Source organism: Elephas maximus, chromosome 3, assembly GCF_024166365.1.
Source record: "Elephas maximus indicus isolate mEleMax1 chromosome 3, mEleMax1 primary haplotype, whole genome shotgun sequence".
In the NCBI taxonomy this organism is placed as follows: Eukaryota; Metazoa; Chordata; class Mammalia; order Proboscidea; family Elephantidae; genus Elephas; species Elephas maximus.
Genome location: NC_064821.1, coordinates 133,625,472 through 133,645,398, shown reverse-complemented (window position 1 = coordinate 133,645,398; position 19,927 = coordinate 133,625,472).

The following is a 19,927-nucleotide window of genomic DNA, read 5'->3' as shown; positions in this document are numbered from 1 at the left end:
GGATCATCCCAAACCTGATAAATCAGAATCCTTCTGGTTGGGCTCAGGAATCTGTATTTTTAACAAGTTCATTGGTGATTCTGTGGACTCTAAATTTTGGGATTCGCTACCCTGAGACCAAGGCTATGCTGTATCTTGTAGATTCACAGCCTTCTGCAGGGAATGGACTGAATCAGCTAAACCAAGAGCCATTTTTTTCCCCCATTGTCTTGTTTTATATGCTTTGACAACGTTCAGGAAAAGGATTTCAACAACCCAATCTTTTTGTCATTTGTTTGATTTTATGGCATGAAGTTTACTTTTCTAAGTTAAAGTGAAATAAAATAAACTTTATTTTTTGTTACTTTTTGGTGTTATAGTGGTAATAGCTGAACACACCTGGCTTAGGATTCATGGGTGCATTTATAGAGGCTGTAAGCATCTTTTCAGTCATGTAGACTAAAGAATGTTTGTTGATTAGGTATAAAATAATTCCTGTATTCTTCTCCTAATTACATGCCTAGCACAGTGCCTGGCAAATAAATGATCCACAAATGTTAGCTAAAATTTTTCTTACTGCAACCTGAGCCCTTCCTGTGGTTGGGCTGGGAGACATCTGTATTAAGATGGTGTTATGGGTTGAAATGTGTTCCCCCAAAATATGTGTTGGAATCTTTACCCCTACACCTCTGGATGCAATCCCATTCGGGAATAAAGTTTTCTTTGTTACGTAAATCAGGCCATATCAATGTAGTGTGTGTCTTAAACCTAATGACATTTAAGATATCAAAAGAGCAGATTAAACACAGAGAAAAGCAGCCAAGCACAAATAGAGGAAAGATAGATGCCACATGGAGATTGCCAAGGAACTGAGAATGCCAGGGTTATAGAAGCTGAGACACGTATCTTCCTTCAGAGACAGAGAGGGAAAGACTTCCCTTAGAGCCAGGGCCCTGAATTTGGACTTTGAACCTCTTGACCTGTGAGACAATAAATTCCTGTTCTTTTGCCACCGTATGTATTCTCTAACATGATAGAGGCTTTCTCTATAGCTCTCTTCACTTCTGAGTCCTCACCAGAATTGCCTTTCATGTCCATAATTCTACCAATAGTCTTTTCAAGCAATCTAGGCTTTTACTACCAAAAAACAGGCACCTTAAAAATCTTCCAGCCTGTACCCATTACCCAATTTCAAAAACACTTCCACGTTTTAGGTATTTGTTAGAGAAGCACTCCTATTTCTTGGTACCATATTTGGTCTTAGTTATCTAGTGCTGCTGTAACAGAAATACCACGAATGAGTGGTTTTAACAAACAGAAATTAGGGTGTTGGCTCTAGGGGAAGGCTTTCTGTCTCTGTTGGCTCTGAAGGAAGTTCCTTGTCTCTTCAGCTTCCGCTTCCTGGTTTCTTGGAGATCTCCACGTACCTGGGCATCAACCTTCCCCCATCTCTGCTTCCTAGCTTGCTTGTTTAAATTATTTTATATCTCAAAAGAGATTGACTCGAGATATACCCTATACTAATCTTGCCTCATTGACGTAACAAGGACAACCCATTTCCAAATGAGATTATAACAGGCATAGAGGTTAGGATTTACAACACATTATTTTGGGGGGACACAATTCAATCCATAACATTCTGTCTTTTGGTCCCCCAAAATTCATGTCCTTGCCACATGTTAAACGCATTCACCCCATCACATCATCCCACAAGTCTTAAATCAACTCCAAGTCCAAAATTTCGTCTTCTGAAGCATCTAAATCAAATATGGGTGAGATGTTTGGCATATTCCATCCTGGGGCAAAATTTCTCTTCATCTGAGAACCTGTGAAATCTAGAATACAGGTTAGCTGCTTCTAAAGTACAATGGTAAAACAGGCACAAGGTAGATATTTCCATTATAAATGGAAAAAATTGGAGTGAAAGAAGAGATAATGGGTACCCAGCAAGTCCAAAACCCAGCCCAACAATTTACGTTAGCTCTCAAGCTTTGAAAATAATCCTCTGTTTTCTGATACTATCTGGGCAATGGCCCCACTCTCCAGACTGTGGCTTTTTGCCACGCCTTCTGGATTTTGGGTAGAGGCCCCTAAGCCCAGGCTCAGCTTCACCTTCCAGGCCCACTGGGAAGGCAACTCAGCTTCCTAAGCTTTCGGTGGACCCATTCTCCTAGTCCATCTGAGTGGCCACCACACCCCCTTGGTGCTGGCAGGCCTGATTCTTCTGCCCCTTGGGCATGGCAGCCTTGCTCCCTCTGTTTTGGGGGCAGCCCCATACCCCTGCCACACCTTAATGCAGCCAGCCCCACACTCCTGAATGGACTCTTTGAAATCTAGGAGGCTGTGGCCCCACCCCTTGAAAGCCAGGAGGTATGGGATTCTATCTACCAAATCATGGGGTTGTTGTGAGGAATAGATAAGATAATGTACGTCTCAGTAGGTAGAAAACTAAAAAATAGTATAAAGATAAAAGTTTCTATGGTAGCATGCCCATTTCCCTCCTGTTGGGTTCAGAATAGTTTGTTTCCCCATCTAATAAGTGGAGGGGACTGGTCATCAAAGGGAGCATTAGAACTACAGTGAAACCTGTGAGAGCTGGAGCTCAACAGCACTGCCTTGTTTTTCTGAGTCTTGCAAGTTTTCTGCCCTTGACAGGGTACAGTCTTGTCAGTTTCTATCACTCATTTTAGTGGAAAATATTTTAATTTTCCTTCTCTGATAGATTTACACCTTACACAGCTTCCATCTTTCATAGGTATAATGTAGGTAAGAGCATGTCATTTTGGAGAAGATGGGCTGGGTTCTCATCCTACCTCTATCACCTAGTAATTGTATGACCTTGGCAGGTTTCCTAATCCTAGTGTCTTCCTTTTCAAACTTGGATAATAATACCTATTATCTTACAGGGTTCTTGTAAGAATAAGAGGAAATTGTTGCTGCCTAGTGGGCCATAAGTCATGGAGACCCTATGCACAGCTGAACAGAATGCTGCCTGATCATGTGCCATCCCCATGATCATTGCAGATCAGAGCATTGTGAGCCATAGGGTTTTCATTGGCTGATTTTCAGAAGTAGATCACTGGGCCTTTCTCCCTAGCGCATCTTATTCTGGAAGCTCCACCGAAACCTGATTAGTATCATGACAACATTAAAGCCTCCGTAGACAGACAAGTGGTGGCTCTGCATGAGGTGCAGGGGCCTGGAATCCACCCCAGGTCTTCGCATGGAAGTTGAGAATTCTACCACTGAACCCCCACTGCCCACTTTAGAGGAAATTTATTGAGGATTTGCTGCCTGTCAGGAAATTTGCATATATAATTCAAATATATTTGCATAATATATGTAGATTTCCTGACAGCAAAACTTCAATAAATGGTTGCTACTATTATTGTTACTTTCAAGACTTATACATTAGGGAAGAGATGTCTTTCAATGTATTCATTTCAGTAAAATTTGCTTTCAACCACATTTTTTGAGTTCTCCATCAATTCTGTGTTGTGGATTTTCTGCTCCCAATCCTAGGTTCTCCTGTGGGCCTTGCTCCAGGTTTCCTACCCTAAGGCTGTTGGTGCTGTAAAGAGGGTTGGCAAGAAAAGTAGCATTTCCTGCAGTATTTAGCGGAGCCCTGGTGGCACAGGGGTTAAGAGCCATGGCTGCTAACCAAAAGGTTGGCAGTTCGAATCCACCAGCTGCTCCTTAGAAACCCTACGGGGCAGTTCTACTTTGTCCTGTAGGGTTGCTATGAGTTAGAATCGACTCAGCGTCAAAGGGTAACGGCGGTATTTAGTGCTGAGTTTCTTTTCCTTTGTAATAGATAAAAGAATGAAAATAACTGAGCACCTGTAAATGGCTTCTTCTTTAGGTAACAGGTCACCCTTTCTGCCATAGATATGCAGGTAAGTTTTTATACTGTTCTTGAAATATCTGCTTGACAAATCCCTTTAGAGTCATACTGTGAACTTAAGGCAGGCTGTATCCCCCTTGAAAGTAATAATAAGCTACTCTACATGCTGTGGCAACATGACATTTTCTGCCTGATATCAACATTTTTCCATTTAACATTTAGTAGATTTAGGATAGCCAAAAAAATGCCAGCTGCCTTTAAGATTATTATTCACCATAATGGTTCTTAACTGTTATTACATATTGTTAAGACCCAACAAAATTATATCAAGATTGTTCATAGTAGTGCTTATTTTCTTCTCATATTAGTTCAGCATTTTTCTCTGAAGTCTTTTAGTTCACAAAAGTCTAAGGAAATAGCCAGGAGAAACCTGTCAGAGAAGTGGAAGACCTTCTCTAGCATCTTCAAAACACAGAGAGAGGGCCAGCCTCCATATGGTTTTTCATCCATCACAGCATGTGTCAACTGAATTGATATTTACATATGTGTGATAGGTCCTAAATAGCTAGGTTTTTTATATTTCTCCCTATTAGGGAGGATAGAGGTGATGACTATAGAAGCTCTTCTAAGACTTGAGGGAAATTTTTAGTCATTTTAAAGTTGAAATTTACAGTAGTTTTCCCTTATCTATCCTAATATTTTCTCATTAAACAAAAAAAAAAACCAAAAACCAAACCCACTGCTGCCCAATTAGATGTCCTCTAATTAAAATCTACATATGATGCTATGGACTGAATTGTGTCCCCCAAAAATGTATGCCAACTTGGCTAGGCCCTGATTCCCAGTATTGTGTGGTTGTCCTTCTTTTGTGATCTGATGTAATTTTCCTATGTGCTGTAAATCCTAACCTCTCTGATGTTGATGAGGCAGGATTAGAAGCAGTTACGTTAATGAGGCAGGACACAATCTACAAGATTAGACTGTATCTGAGTTAATAGTTTTTGAGATATAAGAGAAGTGAGCAGAAAGGAGAGAGACCTGATTATCACCAGGCAAGAAAAGCCAGGAGTGGAACACTTCCTTTGGACCTGGGGTTCCTGCAAAGAACCTCCTAGACCAGGGAAGATTGTTAACCAGGACCTGAATTTGGACTTAATAGCCTCATAAACTGTGAGGGAATATATTTCTGTTTGTTAAAGCCTTCTACTTATGGTATTTCTGTTATAGCAGCACTAGAAACTAAGACATATGTGAACACACATTTTGTGAAGACACACACACACATCAAATCAAATCAAACTTTTTATGTAAATATTAAGGAACCCTGGTGACACAGTGGTTAAGTGCTCAGCTGCTAACTGAAAGGTCTGCAGTTCAAATATACCAGCCACTCCGTGGGAGAAAAGACGTGGTGATCTGCTAATGTAAAGATTACAGCCTAGTAAACCCTATGGGGAAGGTCTACTCTGTCATATAGGGTCCCTATGAGTCATAATCGACTTAATGGCAAACAACAACAACATCTAAATATTGGGAAGACTCTAAAATTAAAAAAGGTCTTAAATGAAGTATCTTTCTTCTCCAGCAGAGTAGAGAAATTCAGTGGTTGAAGTTTGGTATACTGGAATCAAAAACATAAGACCATAGCTAAAAGAAGCCACTAAAATGCAGAAATAGCTCTGTCCAAAAAAATGTGTGCCAAAGGTTTAAATAGTTGGCAACTGTGCCATAATTATTACTGCTTCTGATAATGTTTAATATTATAGAGACCCAGGGATAGATTCACAATGATTTATATTTCCTGAGAATAATTTTGAGCGCACAAGTGATACAAATAAGTCTTGTTTCTTTAAATAAGAGTTCTTATAAGGAAGATATAAACGGATATAGGCCAGACACTGTCCCCCTTCCCGCATCCATAGCCTGTAACTTACTTGAGAATCTGAGCCTGAAGTTGAATTACTAGAGTGACTTGGAACTGAAAACAGTGTTTTCCCTACTAAGATAAAAATAAGCTAAGTTTTTAAAAAATAATCTGCAAAATGAGTGGGCTCATTCCTTGGACAAAAAATGACCATTTACGAAACACTGTTAAGTACCACGAGGAAGACAAAGCTGACTTGATCTTACTTTGAAGACTTCCATAGTGAGAATACTAACAAATGTACACAAATAAGAATATTAAAGGAAGAACGTGACCTGAGCGGCTAGTGACTCTTCGCCTGAAGATTGGGAGTTCAAAGGCAAGAGCAGTTATTTCCTGTTGGGGGTGTTAGTGGAAGCATATGGAGGAGGTCACTTGTGGGATGAGTCATGACATGTGGAGAGAGGGCATTCCAGGTAGAGGGAAGGAGTACTGGTTACTGGTTAAAACACAGAAAGACCTGAAGTCAGATCCTAGCTGTGGGGCCAGGAAAATGTGCTTCTTTCTGCCTCAGGCCTTGTCTGTAAAATGGGGGAAAATTCATTTGGTACCTGGTACATGTAGGTATCTAATATGTGACTGTTATTATTAAAAGGAATCATGGATAAATACACGGAGGCTGGAAAGTCTTGTGAATAGTGTGTATTAGCTTTATAAAGAGATTTGCCATAAATGCTTATAAACAGCTAGAATTTGTTTAAAGTATGTTTAATATTAGCAAAGGTTTGTTTAATCTGTAGCATACCTACAGCACAAAGCAATGCACACCTTTATGGGATCTTTACTCTTCCTTGTCAAAAAGAGAAACGAGGCTGTCTCCTCATACTCGGTGATAGAACTAATATTAAATGTTCCAACTGTGACTTTTCGTCAAATTGGCAAGCCAGATCATGATAGCTAAATTCACTGACATTTACTATGTGCTAGTCACTATTCACATCATTAAATTCAACCTCAAAACAATTACAGGAAATAGGTGCTATCATTACCCTATTTTACAGATCAAAAGGGGAAGGAATAAGGAGATTAAACAGTTTGTATCAGGCCAGTTTGTCGTACTGCAGTAGCTTGTGTGTTGCTACAATGCTGAAAGCTATGCCACTAATATTTCAAATATCAGCAGGGTCATCCATGCTGGACAGGTTTCAGTGGAGCTTCCAGACTAAGGCACACTAGGAAGAAAAGCCTGGCAATCTACTTCCAAAAATTAGACAATTAAAACCTTATGGATCACAACAGAACACTAACCGATATAGTGCTGGAAGATGAGCCCCCTAGGTTGGAAAGCACTCAAAATAAACAGTGGCTGCAAAAATGTACTTGAGCATACTAATGATTCTGAAGATGGCACAAGACTGAGCAACATTTAATTCTGTTATACGTGGGATTGCCATGAGTTGGAGCTGACTCAACATAAGGCGATAGAGCTAGCAGGTGGTGGAACCAATAGTCACTCTCAGGCAGTCTGACTGTAGAGCTCATATGCTCTTATTTCTAGACCATTGCTGCATTCCATCCATGTGGCTACACGTCAAGAATGAACTCTTCTTCCCCCTCTTGCTATTTCATGACTAATTGTCACACCATGACAAAGTCCATTTGTCAAAGGTGACCCGAACAATTCAGACCCTAATTACACAGGTCAATGGCTCTTAAAGGTTTATGAATCATGAACCCCTTTAGAATCTAATGAAATCTATAAATGCTCTCACCAGAAAAATATCTGCTTCTGCAAACACATACACATAAAGTTTTGGTTACAACTTCACAGAGTACACACTTCTGTCTCAAATCTATCCATTGGGCCTTCTAGAGGTTAGTTAATAGGCTCCTGGTTAAGAGCCCCTAAGTCCTGTATGATTTTTATCTTAAGAATAAGTAAATAAATCCTCAGGTTTATAATGGATAAATTTGCTTACTTTTTTGCAAGGTAGTCGTGGCAAGGCACTCAAGATCTCAAGACATTCATTTAGCACTGGAGATTCAGAATTAACAGTTATAATATTAGTCAAATGATTAGAGACCAAACCTTTAGACTTCAGCTGTTTACCTTTAAAAAGTGGCCTCAAGAGGAAGGCTTACCACAGCTTGAACTAGGAGGAGGTCCCCTGTAGCTAGGGGCTGAGGTTGTATATAGTGGGCAGTATCTCAGCAGGCTCATAGTCTTCAGAGACAGAGAGACCTTTTGCCACTATCTTCTTTCAGTGAATGAGCAGAAATTCAGGGTTTATATGTGATTTTAGAACCTTGGCTTCACATGTTAAGGCCTAGGTGATGTCATGCTTAACCAAACACTAGTGTGTTACATTGCTTCCTTGAGGCCAGTTTTGCCTGTGATCTCCAGGCTGCGGTGATGACAGACATATTTCTTGAAGATTATAGATTAAAGGGATTGTTTATGACATACTTATGTCTCAAGGCCACCTTACAGGAATTTTTCTATATGTTACATTTCTTTTATCATGCCTTTGGTTTTCCTTCCTCTGGTTTGTGCAATTTGAGGAATTAAAACTACAAGAGGAAACTCAATTTCCTAGAATAATACAAATTTCAGCAGTAACAAATCTTTACCTAGTACTACACAAGAAAAATCTTCTTAGACATGTCCTGAAATATAAAGGGGTAGAGAATCATTAACATATTTTTACACAAATAACACGCACCTTCTACATTTGTTTCCCAGCTGCTCCCTTGCCACCACCCAGGTATTTTCAAAAGTGCTGCTATGCCAGTTTTTTCCTTTACATGTTGCTGTAAAAAAATTAACATATCGCAATTACAAAAATACCTCATGGGGGAGGTAGCAGTTGGCAAACAAACGTAGAAGGTGTGTGTTATTTGCATAAAAATACCTTATTTGCCGGCAAGTACTTTTGGAAAGAACTCAGAGATTTTAAATGAATCATGAATTTTCACTTCTGCAATAAGATAGTGAGTGTTCTTTTATTTCCAGGCCAAACTGAAAAGTGATGTAGGCTGTCTCTTGGTCAGGGCAAATCACACATGACTCCATAATACTCTCAAATTACATATGATTGTATGTTTTCTGTAATTTCATATGTATGAGTCACTTATGTGATGTTAGAAATAGAGAATTTCTGCATGAAGTGTATTTGTGTATCTTTGTGTCTATTCTGGTCTTTTTACAACTTAGAAATTATTAGGTATATATCGGTATGATCTGAACTGGTTGATTACATTAACTCAGACTGCATTATGGAAAGTGATTGTATTACATTACATTTCATTCTGGAAAGTAATCTGCTCTACCCAAGGCCAATTGATTTAGTCACATGTAACTACTCCATGACCCCCCACGTGTCTGTCAGTTTGTCGTACTGTGGGGGCTTGTGTGTTGCTGCGATGCTGGAAGCTATGCCACTGGTATTCACACACCAGCAGGGTCACCCATGGAGGACAGGTTTCAGCTGAGCTTCCAGACTAAGACGAACTAGGAAGAAGGACCCGGCAGTCTACTTCTGAAAAGCATTAGCCAGTGAAAACCCTATGAATAGCAGCAGAACACTGTCTGATATAGTGCTAGAAGATGAGCCCCCCAGGTTGGAAGGCACTCAAAAGATGACTGGGGAAGAGCTGCCTCCTCAAAGTAGAGTCAACCTTAATGACATGGATGGAGTAAAGCTTTCAGGACCTTCATTTGGTGATGTGGCACAACTCAAAATGACAAGAAAAGCTGCAAACATCCATTAATAATCGGAACCTGGAATGTACAAAGTATGAATCTAGGAAAATTGGAAATCGTCAAAAATGAAATGAGGAGGTGGGGCCAAGATGGCTGACTAGGTAGAAGCTACCTCGGATCCCTCTTGCAACAAAGACTCAGAAAAACAAGTGAATCGATCACATACATGACAATCTACGAACCCTGACCATCAAACACAGATCTAAAGAGTTGACCTGAGTGACAGAGGCTGAGAGCGAACAACCACGGGGAAGCAACAACTGCTTTCAGAGCCTGGATCCAGTGCCCCAGAAAGGAAACCTTGGCCCCGGGCTTTGGACTGGGCACAGGGGAGCTGAGCACAGCATCCTCAGATGGCACAAACATAGGACGCAGCCCTAGCCCCCAGAAGCGACCTCGGGGGAAGCCCAGCCAGTGCATGCAGGCAGCGCAGTGATGCGGCTGACAGGGGGAGAAGTCACCCAGAGGCAGCAACTTGTTTTGGAGCCTGGAGTGTGGCGTCCCAGCCGGGGAACCTTGGCTCTGGGCTTTGGACTGGGAGCAGAGGAACTGACCACAGCTTCTGAGACAGTACAAGCACGGGACGTGGGCCTCACCCTCAGGGGCAATCTTGACCAAGCCAACACACACAGGCTACACACCACTTGGGAATCTCAGATAAAATAGTCATCACCAAACAAGATAAGTAACTTAGTCTATATTCTGTGGGGTGCTATTCTCTCCTATTTATCTGATCCCTCCCCTCCCCTTCCCAGGCGGCTTCATTAACATTGGAATTTCCTGAGCCAGAAAGTGAAGTGCACTGTGTTTTTCATTTTTTTCTAGGTCTTTTCCTAACCCATTCTCCTGGCCTGAGAGAAGCAGCTACAAAAAACCCAGGGACCAAAATTCCTTCCCTAATTGGACTAAAAATACAGACCCAGCTCCAGCCAAGCATATGTAATCCACAGTCTTGGGCTTTCATCCCTACAGGGAACAAGGTGGCTATTATAATGCAAAGGCAATTCTGATAGGGATCTGACTGTAATTGTTTTAGGGGATTACTGGAAAGACAAGTTTCCCAGGTCTGATATCTCCGCGTATTCACAGAGCCCTCACTGACCCACAACAGGGAACTGAGGCTGAAGCTCCCCCCAGACCACCTAGCCTCCTGCCTTAGGGGTCTAAGGAGGGTGACACCTACCAGTCTGTAGAGGTACTTGCATTGGGGGCCTAAGGTACAGCTGCAGAGCCCACCCACCAAAGTGCTTTAGGAATAGGGACACACCTACCTCACTGGCACTTGGGGGAAAGCCTGTCAGCATCCTGCCTCCCCTGGAGTGTGAACCCCTGCTGCTACTAGAATCTGGTGCACACAACTATCACCACTACTTCTCTAGGTGGATAGGTGACAGTCTGCGTGACACACTTGATGACGCAAAATCTGATTCTACTCAAGAATGGACTCTTAGGTTTATATATCTGGTAACGGCCCAAACCAGCTGGTAATAGGACATAAGTGATTCAAGGGCTACAACAATCAAGACAGTGCAATCTAGTAGCCCATCTATGTATGTTCAAAGAAAACAAAACAAGATAAAACTCAGTGAGCAAATATAGAATAAATCACTACAATATCTTAGAGATGGCTCGGAGAGAGCAGTCGATATAAAACCACATAAAGAAGCAGACCATGATTGCTTCTACAACTCCCCAAACTAAAGAATCAAAATCTTTCCCAAATGAAGGTACAATCCTGGAATTGCCAGATGCAGAATATAAAAAACTAATTTACAGATAGCTTCAAGACATCAGGGATGACCTCAGAAATGAAATAAGGCAATCTACAGAAAAAGTCAAGGAACACACTGAAAAAGCAGTTGAAGAACTCAAAAAGATTATTCAAGAACATAGTGGAAAAATTAATAAGCTGCAAGAATCCATAGAGAGACAGCATTCAGAAATCCAAAAGATTAACAGTAAAATTACAGAATTAGACAACTCAATAAGAAGTCAGGGGAGGAGACTAGAGCAATTGGAATGCAGAGTGGGAGATCTGGAGACAAGGGAATTGACACCAATATAGTGGAAAAAAATCAGATAAAAGAATTAAAAAAAATGAAGAAACCCTAAGAATCATGTGGGACTCTATCAAGAAGAACAACTTGCGTGTGATTGGAGTCCCAGAACAGGGAAGGATAACAGAAAATACAGAGAGAATAGTTGAAGATCTGTTGGCAGAAAACTTCCCTGACATCATGAAAGACAAAAGGATATCTATCCAAGATGCTCATCGAACCCCATATAAGATTGATCCAAAAAGAAAATCACCAAGGCATATTATCATCAAACTTGCCAAAACCAAAGATAAAAAGAAAATTTTAAAAGGAGCCAGGGATAAAAGAAAGGTCTCCTACAAAGGAGAATCAAGAAGAATAAGTTCAGACTACTCAGCAGAAACCATGCAGTCAAGAAGGCAATGGGATGACATATATAGAGCACTGAAGGAGAAAAACTGCCAGCCAAGGATCATATATCCAGCAAAACTCTCTCTCAAATATGAAGGCGAATTTAAAACTTTTACAGATAAACACAAGCTTAGAGAATTTGCAAAAACCAAACCAAAGCTACAAGAAACAGTAAAGGAAATCGTTTGGTCAGAAAACCAATAATATCAGATACCAGCACAACACAAGGTCACAGAACAGAACATCCTGATATCAACTCAAATAGGGAAATCACAAAAACAAATTCAGATTAATTTTAAGAAGAAAAAAAACGCTCAAAACAGGGAATCATTGAAGTTAATATGTAAAACATCACAATAAACAAAAAGAGGGACTAAATACAGAAGGCATAGAACTGCCATATAGAGAGGGAAACAAGGTGATATAGGACAATACAAGTTAGGTTTTTACTTAGAAAAATAGGGGTAAATATTAAGGTAAGCACAAAGAGGTATAACAACTCCATAACTCAAAATAAAAACCAAGAAAAACATAACGACTAGGCAAAAATAAAGTCAAATACTATGAAAATGAGGAACACACAATTTACAAAGAAAAACGTCTCAGCACAAAAAAGTAAGGGAAAAATGAAATTGTCAACAACACACACAAAAAGGCATCAAAATGACAGCACTAAACATATACTTATCTATAATTACACTGAATGTAAATGGACTAAATGCACCAATAAACAGACAGAGGGTCTTAGACTGGATAAAGAAACACGATCCGTCTATATGCTGCCTACAAGAGACACACCTTAGACTTAGAGATACAAACTAAAACTCAAAGGATGGAAAAAAATATATCAAGCAAACAAGCAAAAAAGAGCAGGAGTAGCAATATTAATTTCTGACAAAATAGACTTTAAAGTTAAATCTGCCACAAAGGATAAAGAAGGACACTACATAATGATTAAAGGGACAATTGACCAGGAAGATATAACCATATAAAATATTTATGCACCCAATGACAGGGCTGCAAGATACATAAAGCAAACTTTAACAGAACTGAAAAGTGAGATAGACACCTCCACAATTATAGTAGGAGACTTGAACACACCACTTTTGGAGAAGGACAGGACTTCCAGTAAGAAGCTCAATAGAGACACGGAAGACCTAATTGCTACAATCAACCAACTTGACCTCATAGACTTATAGAGAACACTCCTCCCAACAGCTGCAAAGTATACTTTTTTTTCTAGTGCACCTGGAACATTCTCTAGAATAGACCACATATTAGGTCGTAAAACAAACCTTTACAGAATCCAGAACATCGAAATATTACAAAGCATCTTCTCAGACCACAAAGCCATAAAAGTGGAAATCAATAACAGAAAAATTAGGGAAGAGAAATCAAATACTTGGAAACTGAACAATATCCTGCTGAAAAAAGACTGGGTTATAGAAGATATTAAGGAGGGAATAAAGAAATTCATAGAATGCAACGAAAATGAAAACACTTCCTATCAAAACATCTGGGACACAGCAAAAGCAGTGCTCAGAGATCAATTTATATCGATAAATGCACACATACATAAAGAAGAAAGAGCCAAAATCAGAGAACTGTCCCTACAACTTGAACAAATAGAAAGTGAGGAACAAAAAAATCCATCAGGCACCAGAAGAAAACAAATAATAAAAATTAGAGCTGAACTAAATGAATTAGAGAACAGAAAAACAATTGAAAGAATTAACAAAGCCAAAAGCTGGTTCTTTTAAAAAATTAACAAAATTGATAAACCATTGGCCAGACTGACTAAAGAAATACAGGAAAGGAAACAAATAACCTGAATAAGAAACGAGATGGGCCACATCACAACAGACCCAACTGAAATTAAAAGAATCATATCAGATTATTACAAAAAATTGTACTCTAACAAATTTGAAAACCTAGAAGAAATGGATGAATTCCTAGAAAAACACTACCTACCTAAACTAACACAATCAGAAGTAGAACAACTATATAGACCCATAACAAAAAAAAGAGATTGAAAAGGTAATCAAAAAACTCCCAACAAAAAAAGCCCTGGCCCGGACGGCTTCACTGCAGAGTTCTACGAAACTTTCAGAGAAGAGATAACCCCACTACTACTAAAGGTATTTCAAGGCATAGGAAATGATGGAATACTACCTTACTCATTCTGTGAAGCCACCATATCCCTGATACCAAAACCAGGTAAACACACCACAAAAAAAGAAAACTACAGACCTGTATCCCTCATGAACGTAGATGCAAAAATCCTCAACAAAATTCTAACCAATAGAATTCAACAACATATCAAAAAAATAATCCACCACGACCAAGTGGGATTTATACCAGGTATGCAAGGCTGGTTTAATATTAGAAACACCATTAATGTAATCCACCATATAAATAAAACAAAAGACAAAAACCACATGATCTTATCGATTGATGCAGAAAAGGCATTTGACAAAGTCTAACACCCATTTAGGATAAAAACTCTCACTAAAATAGGAATTGAAGGAAAATTCCTCAACATAATAAGGGCATCTATACAAAGTCAACAGCCAACATCACCCTAAATGGAGAGAGCCTGAAAGCATTTCCCTTGAGAACGGGAACCAGACAAGGATGCCCTTTATCACCACTCTTATTCAACATTGTGCTAGAGGTCCTAGCCAGAGCAATTAGGCTAGACAAAGAAAGGGCATCCGGATTGGCAAGGAAGAAGTAAAATTATCTCCTATTTGCAGATGACATGATCTTATACACAGAAAACCCTAAGAAATCCTCCAGAAAACTACTGAAACTAATAGAAGAGTTTGGCAGAGTCTCAGGTTATAAGATAAACATACAAAAATCACTTGGATTCCTCTACATCAACAAAAAGAACATCGAAGAGGAAATCACCAAATCAATACCATTCACAGTAGCCCCAAGAAGATAAAATACTTAGGAATAAATCTTACCAAAGATGTAAAAGACCTATACAAAGAAAACTACAAAGTACTAGTGCAAGAAACTAAAAAGGACCTACATAAGTGGAAAAACATACCTTGCTCATGGATAGGAAGACTTAACATAGTAAAAATGTCTATTCTACCAAAAGCCATCTATACATACAATGCACTTCTGATCCAAATTCCAATGACATTTTTTAATGTGATGGAGAAACAAATCACCAACTTCATATGGAAGGGAAAGAAGCCCCGGATAAGTAAAGCATTACTGAAAAAGAAGAAGAAAGTGGGAGGCCTCACTCTACCTGATTTTAGAACATATTATACAGCCACAGTAGTCAAAACAGCCTGGTAGTGGTACAACAACAGGCACACAGACCAATGGAACAGAATTGAGAACCCAGATATAAATCCATCCACACATGAGCAGCTGATATTTGACAAAGGCCCAGTGTCAGTTAATTGGGGAAAAGATAGTCTTTTTAACAAATGGTGCTGGCATAATTGGATATCCATTTGCAAAAAAATGAAACAGGACCCATAACTCACACCATGCACAAAAACTAACTCCAGCTGGATCAAAGACCTAAACATAAAGACTAAAACGATAAAGATCATGGAAGAAAAAATAGGGACAACCCTAGGAGCCCTAATACAAAGCATAAACAGAATACAAAACATTACCAAAAATGATGAAGAAAAACCAGATAACTGGGAGCTCCTAAAAATCAAACACCTATGCTCATCTAAAGACTTCACCAAAAGAGTAAAAAGACCACCTACAGACTGGGAAAGAATTTTCAGCTATGACATCTCTGACCAGCGCCTGATCTCTAAAATCTATATGATTCTGTCAAAACTCAACCACAAAAAGACAAACAACCCAATGAAAAAGTGGGCAAAGGATATGAACACACACTTCACTAAAGAAGATATTCAGGCAGCTAACAGATACATGAGAAAATGCTCTCGATCATTAGCCCTTAGAGAAATGCAAATTAAAACTAGGATGAGATTCCATCTCACTCCAACAAGGCTGGCATTAATCCAAAAAACACAAAATAATAAATGTTGGAGAGGCTGCGGAGAGATTGGAACTCTTATACACTGCTGGTGGGAATGTCAAATGGTACAACCACTTTGGAAATCTATCTGGCGTTATCTTAAACAGTTAGAAATAGAACTACCATACAACCCAGAAATCCCACTGCTCAGAATATACCCTAGAGAAATAAGAGCCTTCACACAAACAGATATATGCACACCCATGTTTACGGCAGCTCTGTTTACAATAGCAAAAAGCTGGAAGCAACCAAGGTGCCCATCAACGGATGAATGGGTAAATAAATTGTGGTATATTCACACAATGGAATACTACGCATTGATAAAGAACAGTGACAAATCTGTGAAACATTTCATAGCATGGAGAAGCCTGGAAGGCATTATGCTGAGTGAAATTAGTCAGAGGCAAAAGGACAAATATTGTATAAGACCACTGTTGTAAGATCTTGAGAAATAGTATAAACTGAGAAGAACACATACTTTTGTGGTTACGAGGAGGGGAGGGAGGGAGGGTGGGAGAGGGTTATTTACTGAGTAGTTAGTAGATGAGAACTACTTTAGGTGAAGGGAAGGACAATATTCAATACATGGAAGGTCAGCTCAACTGGACTGGACCAAAAGCAAAGAAGTTTCCGGGATAAACTGAATGCTTCGAAGGTCAGCGGAGCAAGGGTGGGGGTTTGGGGACTATGGCTTAAAGGGACTTCTAAGTCAGTTGGCAAAACAATTCTCGTATGAAAACATTCTGCATCCCACTTTGAAATGTGGCATCTGGGGTCTTAAATGCTAACAAGCGGCCATCTAAGATGCATCAATTGGTCTCAACCCACCTGGATCAATGGAGAATGAAGAACACCAAGGTCACCTGATAACTATAAGCCCAAGAGACAGAAAGGGCCACATGAACCAGAGGCTTACATCATCCTGAGACCAGAAGAACTAGATGGTGCCCGGCCACAACTGATGACTGCCCTGACAGGGAGCACAACAGAGAACCCCTGAGGGAGCAGGAGATCAGTGGGATGCAGACCCCAAATTCTCATAAAAAGCCCAGACTTAATGGTCTAACTGAGACTAGAGGAATCCCAGCAGTCATGGTCCCCAAACCTTCTGTTGGCCTGGGACAGGAACCATTCCTGAAGACACCTCATCAGACATGGAAGGGACTGGGCAATGGGTTGTAGAGGGATGCTGACGAAGAGTGAGCTACTTGTATCAGGTGGACACTTGAGACTGTGTTGTCATCTCCTGTTTGGAGGGGAGATAGGAGGGTAGAAAGGGTTAGAAACTGGAAAAATCGTCAGGAAAGGAGAGACTGGAAGGAGGGAGCGGGCTGACTCATTAGGGGGAGAGTAAGTGGGAGTATAGAATAAGGTGCATATAAGCTTATATGTGACAGGCTGACTTGATTTGTAAACTTTCACTTAAAGCACAATAAAAATTATTAAAAAAAAGAAATGAGACACATAAACATCAATATCCTAGGCATTAGTGAGCTGAAATGGACAGGTATTGGCCATTTTGAATCTGACAATCATATAGTCTACTATGCCGGGAATGACAACTCGAAGAGGGATGGTGTTGCGTCCATCGTCAAAAAGAACGTTTCAAGATCTATCCTGAAGTACAACACTGTCAGTGATCCATACACCTATAAGGAAGACCAGTTAATACGACTATTATTCAAATTTATGCACCAACTACTAGGGCCAAAGATGAAGAGATAGAAGATTTTTATCAGCTGCTGCAGTCTGAAATTGATCAAACATGCAATCAGGAAGCAGTGATAATTACTGGCAATTGGAAGGCGAAAGTTGGAAACAAAGAAGAAGGATCAGTAGCTGGAAAATATGGCCTTGGTGATAGAAAAAATGCCAGTGATCGAATGATAGAATTTTGCAAGACAAATGACTTCTTCATTGCAAATACCTTCTTTCACCAACATAAACAGCGACTATGCACATGGACCTCACCAGATGGAACACACGGAAATCAAACTGACTACATCTGTGGAAATAGACGATAGAAAAGCTCAATATCATCAGTCAGAACAAGGCCAGGGGCCGACTGTGGTACAGACCATCAATTGCTCATGTGCAAGTTCAAGCTGAAACTGAAGAAAATCATAGCAAGTCCACGAGAGCGAAAATATGACCTTGAATATATCCCACTGAATTTAGAGACCATCTCAAGAATAGATTTGAGGTATTGAACACTAGTGACTGAAGACCAGACGAGTTGTGGAAGGACATCAAGGACATCATCCATGAAGAAAGCAAGAGGTCACTGAAAAGACAGGAAAGAAAGAAAAGACTAAGGTGGATGTCAGAGGAGACTCTGAAACTTGCTCTTGAGACTCGAGCAGCTAAATCAAAAGTAAGAATTGAAGAAGTAAAAGAACTGAACAGAACATTTCAAAGGGCCCCTGGAGAAGACAAAATAAAGTATTATAATGACATTTGCAAGGAGCTGGAGATGGAAAACCAAAAGGGAGGAACACGCTTGGCATTTCTCAAGCTGAAAGAACTGAAGAAAAAATTCAAGCCTCGAGTTGCAATAGTGAAGGATTCCATGGTGAGAATATTAAACGATGCAGGAAGCATCAAAAGAAGATGTAAGGACTACACAGAGTCATTATACCAAAAAGAATTAGTTGTTGTTCAACCATTTCAAGAGGTGACATATGATCAGGAACCGATGGTAGTGAAGGAAGAAGTAAGTCCAAGCTGCTCTGAAGGCATTGGCGAAAAACAAGCCTCCAGGAATTAACGGAATATCAATTGACATGTTTCAACAAACAGATGCAGCCCTGGAGGTGCTCACTTGTCTATGCCAAGAAATATGGAAGACAGCTTCCCGGCCAACTGATTGGAAGAGATCCATATTTATGTCTATTCCCAAGAAAGGTGATCCAACTGAATGTGGAAATTATAGAACAATATCATTAATATCACATGGAAGCAAAATTCTGCTGAACATCATCTAAAAATGGCTGTAGCAGTGTATCTACAGGGAACTGCCAGAAATTCAGGCCGGTTTCAGAAGAGGACGTGGAACCAAGGATATCATTGCTGATGGCAGATGGATCCTGGCTGAAAGCAGAGAATACCAGAAGGATGTTTACCTGTGTTTTATTGATTATGCAAAGGCATTTGACTGTGTGGATCATAACAAACTATGGATAACACTGCAAAGAATGGGAATTCCAGAACACTTAATTGTGCTCATGAGGAACCTTTACATAGATCAAGAGGCAGTTGTTCGGACAGAACAAGGGGATACTGATTGGTTTAAAGTCAGGAAAGATGTGTTTAAAGTCAGGAAAGATGTGTTTCGCCATACCTATTTAATCTGTATGCTGAAGAAATAATACGAGAAGCTGGGCTATACGAAGAATGGGGCATCAAGATTGGAGGACTCATTAACAACCTGTGTTATGCAGATGACACAACCTTACTTGCTGAAAGTGAAGAGGACTTGAAGCACTTACTAATGAAGATCGAAGACCACAGCCTTTAGTATGGATTACACCTCACCATAAAGAAAACAAAAATCCTCACAACTGGACCAATAAGCAACATCATGATAAATGGATAAAAGTTTGAAGTTGTCAAGGATTTTATTTTACTTGGATCCACAATGAACAGCCATGGAAGCAGCAGTCAAGAAATTAAAAGACGCATTGCATTGGGCAAATCTGATGCAAAGGACCTCTTCAGAGTGTTGAAGAGCAAAGATGTCACCCTGAAGACTAAGGTGCGCCTGACCCAAGCCATGGTATTTTCAATCGCATCATATGCGTGTGAAAGCTGGACAGTGAATAAGGAAGACCAAAGAAGAGTTGACACCTTTGAATTGTGGTGTTGGCGAAGAATATTGAATATACCGTGGACTGCCAAAGAACGAACAAATCCGCCTCAAAGAAGTACAACCAGAATGCTCCTTAGAGGCAAGGATGGTGAGACTGCATCTTACATACTTTGGACATGTTGTCAGGAGGGATCA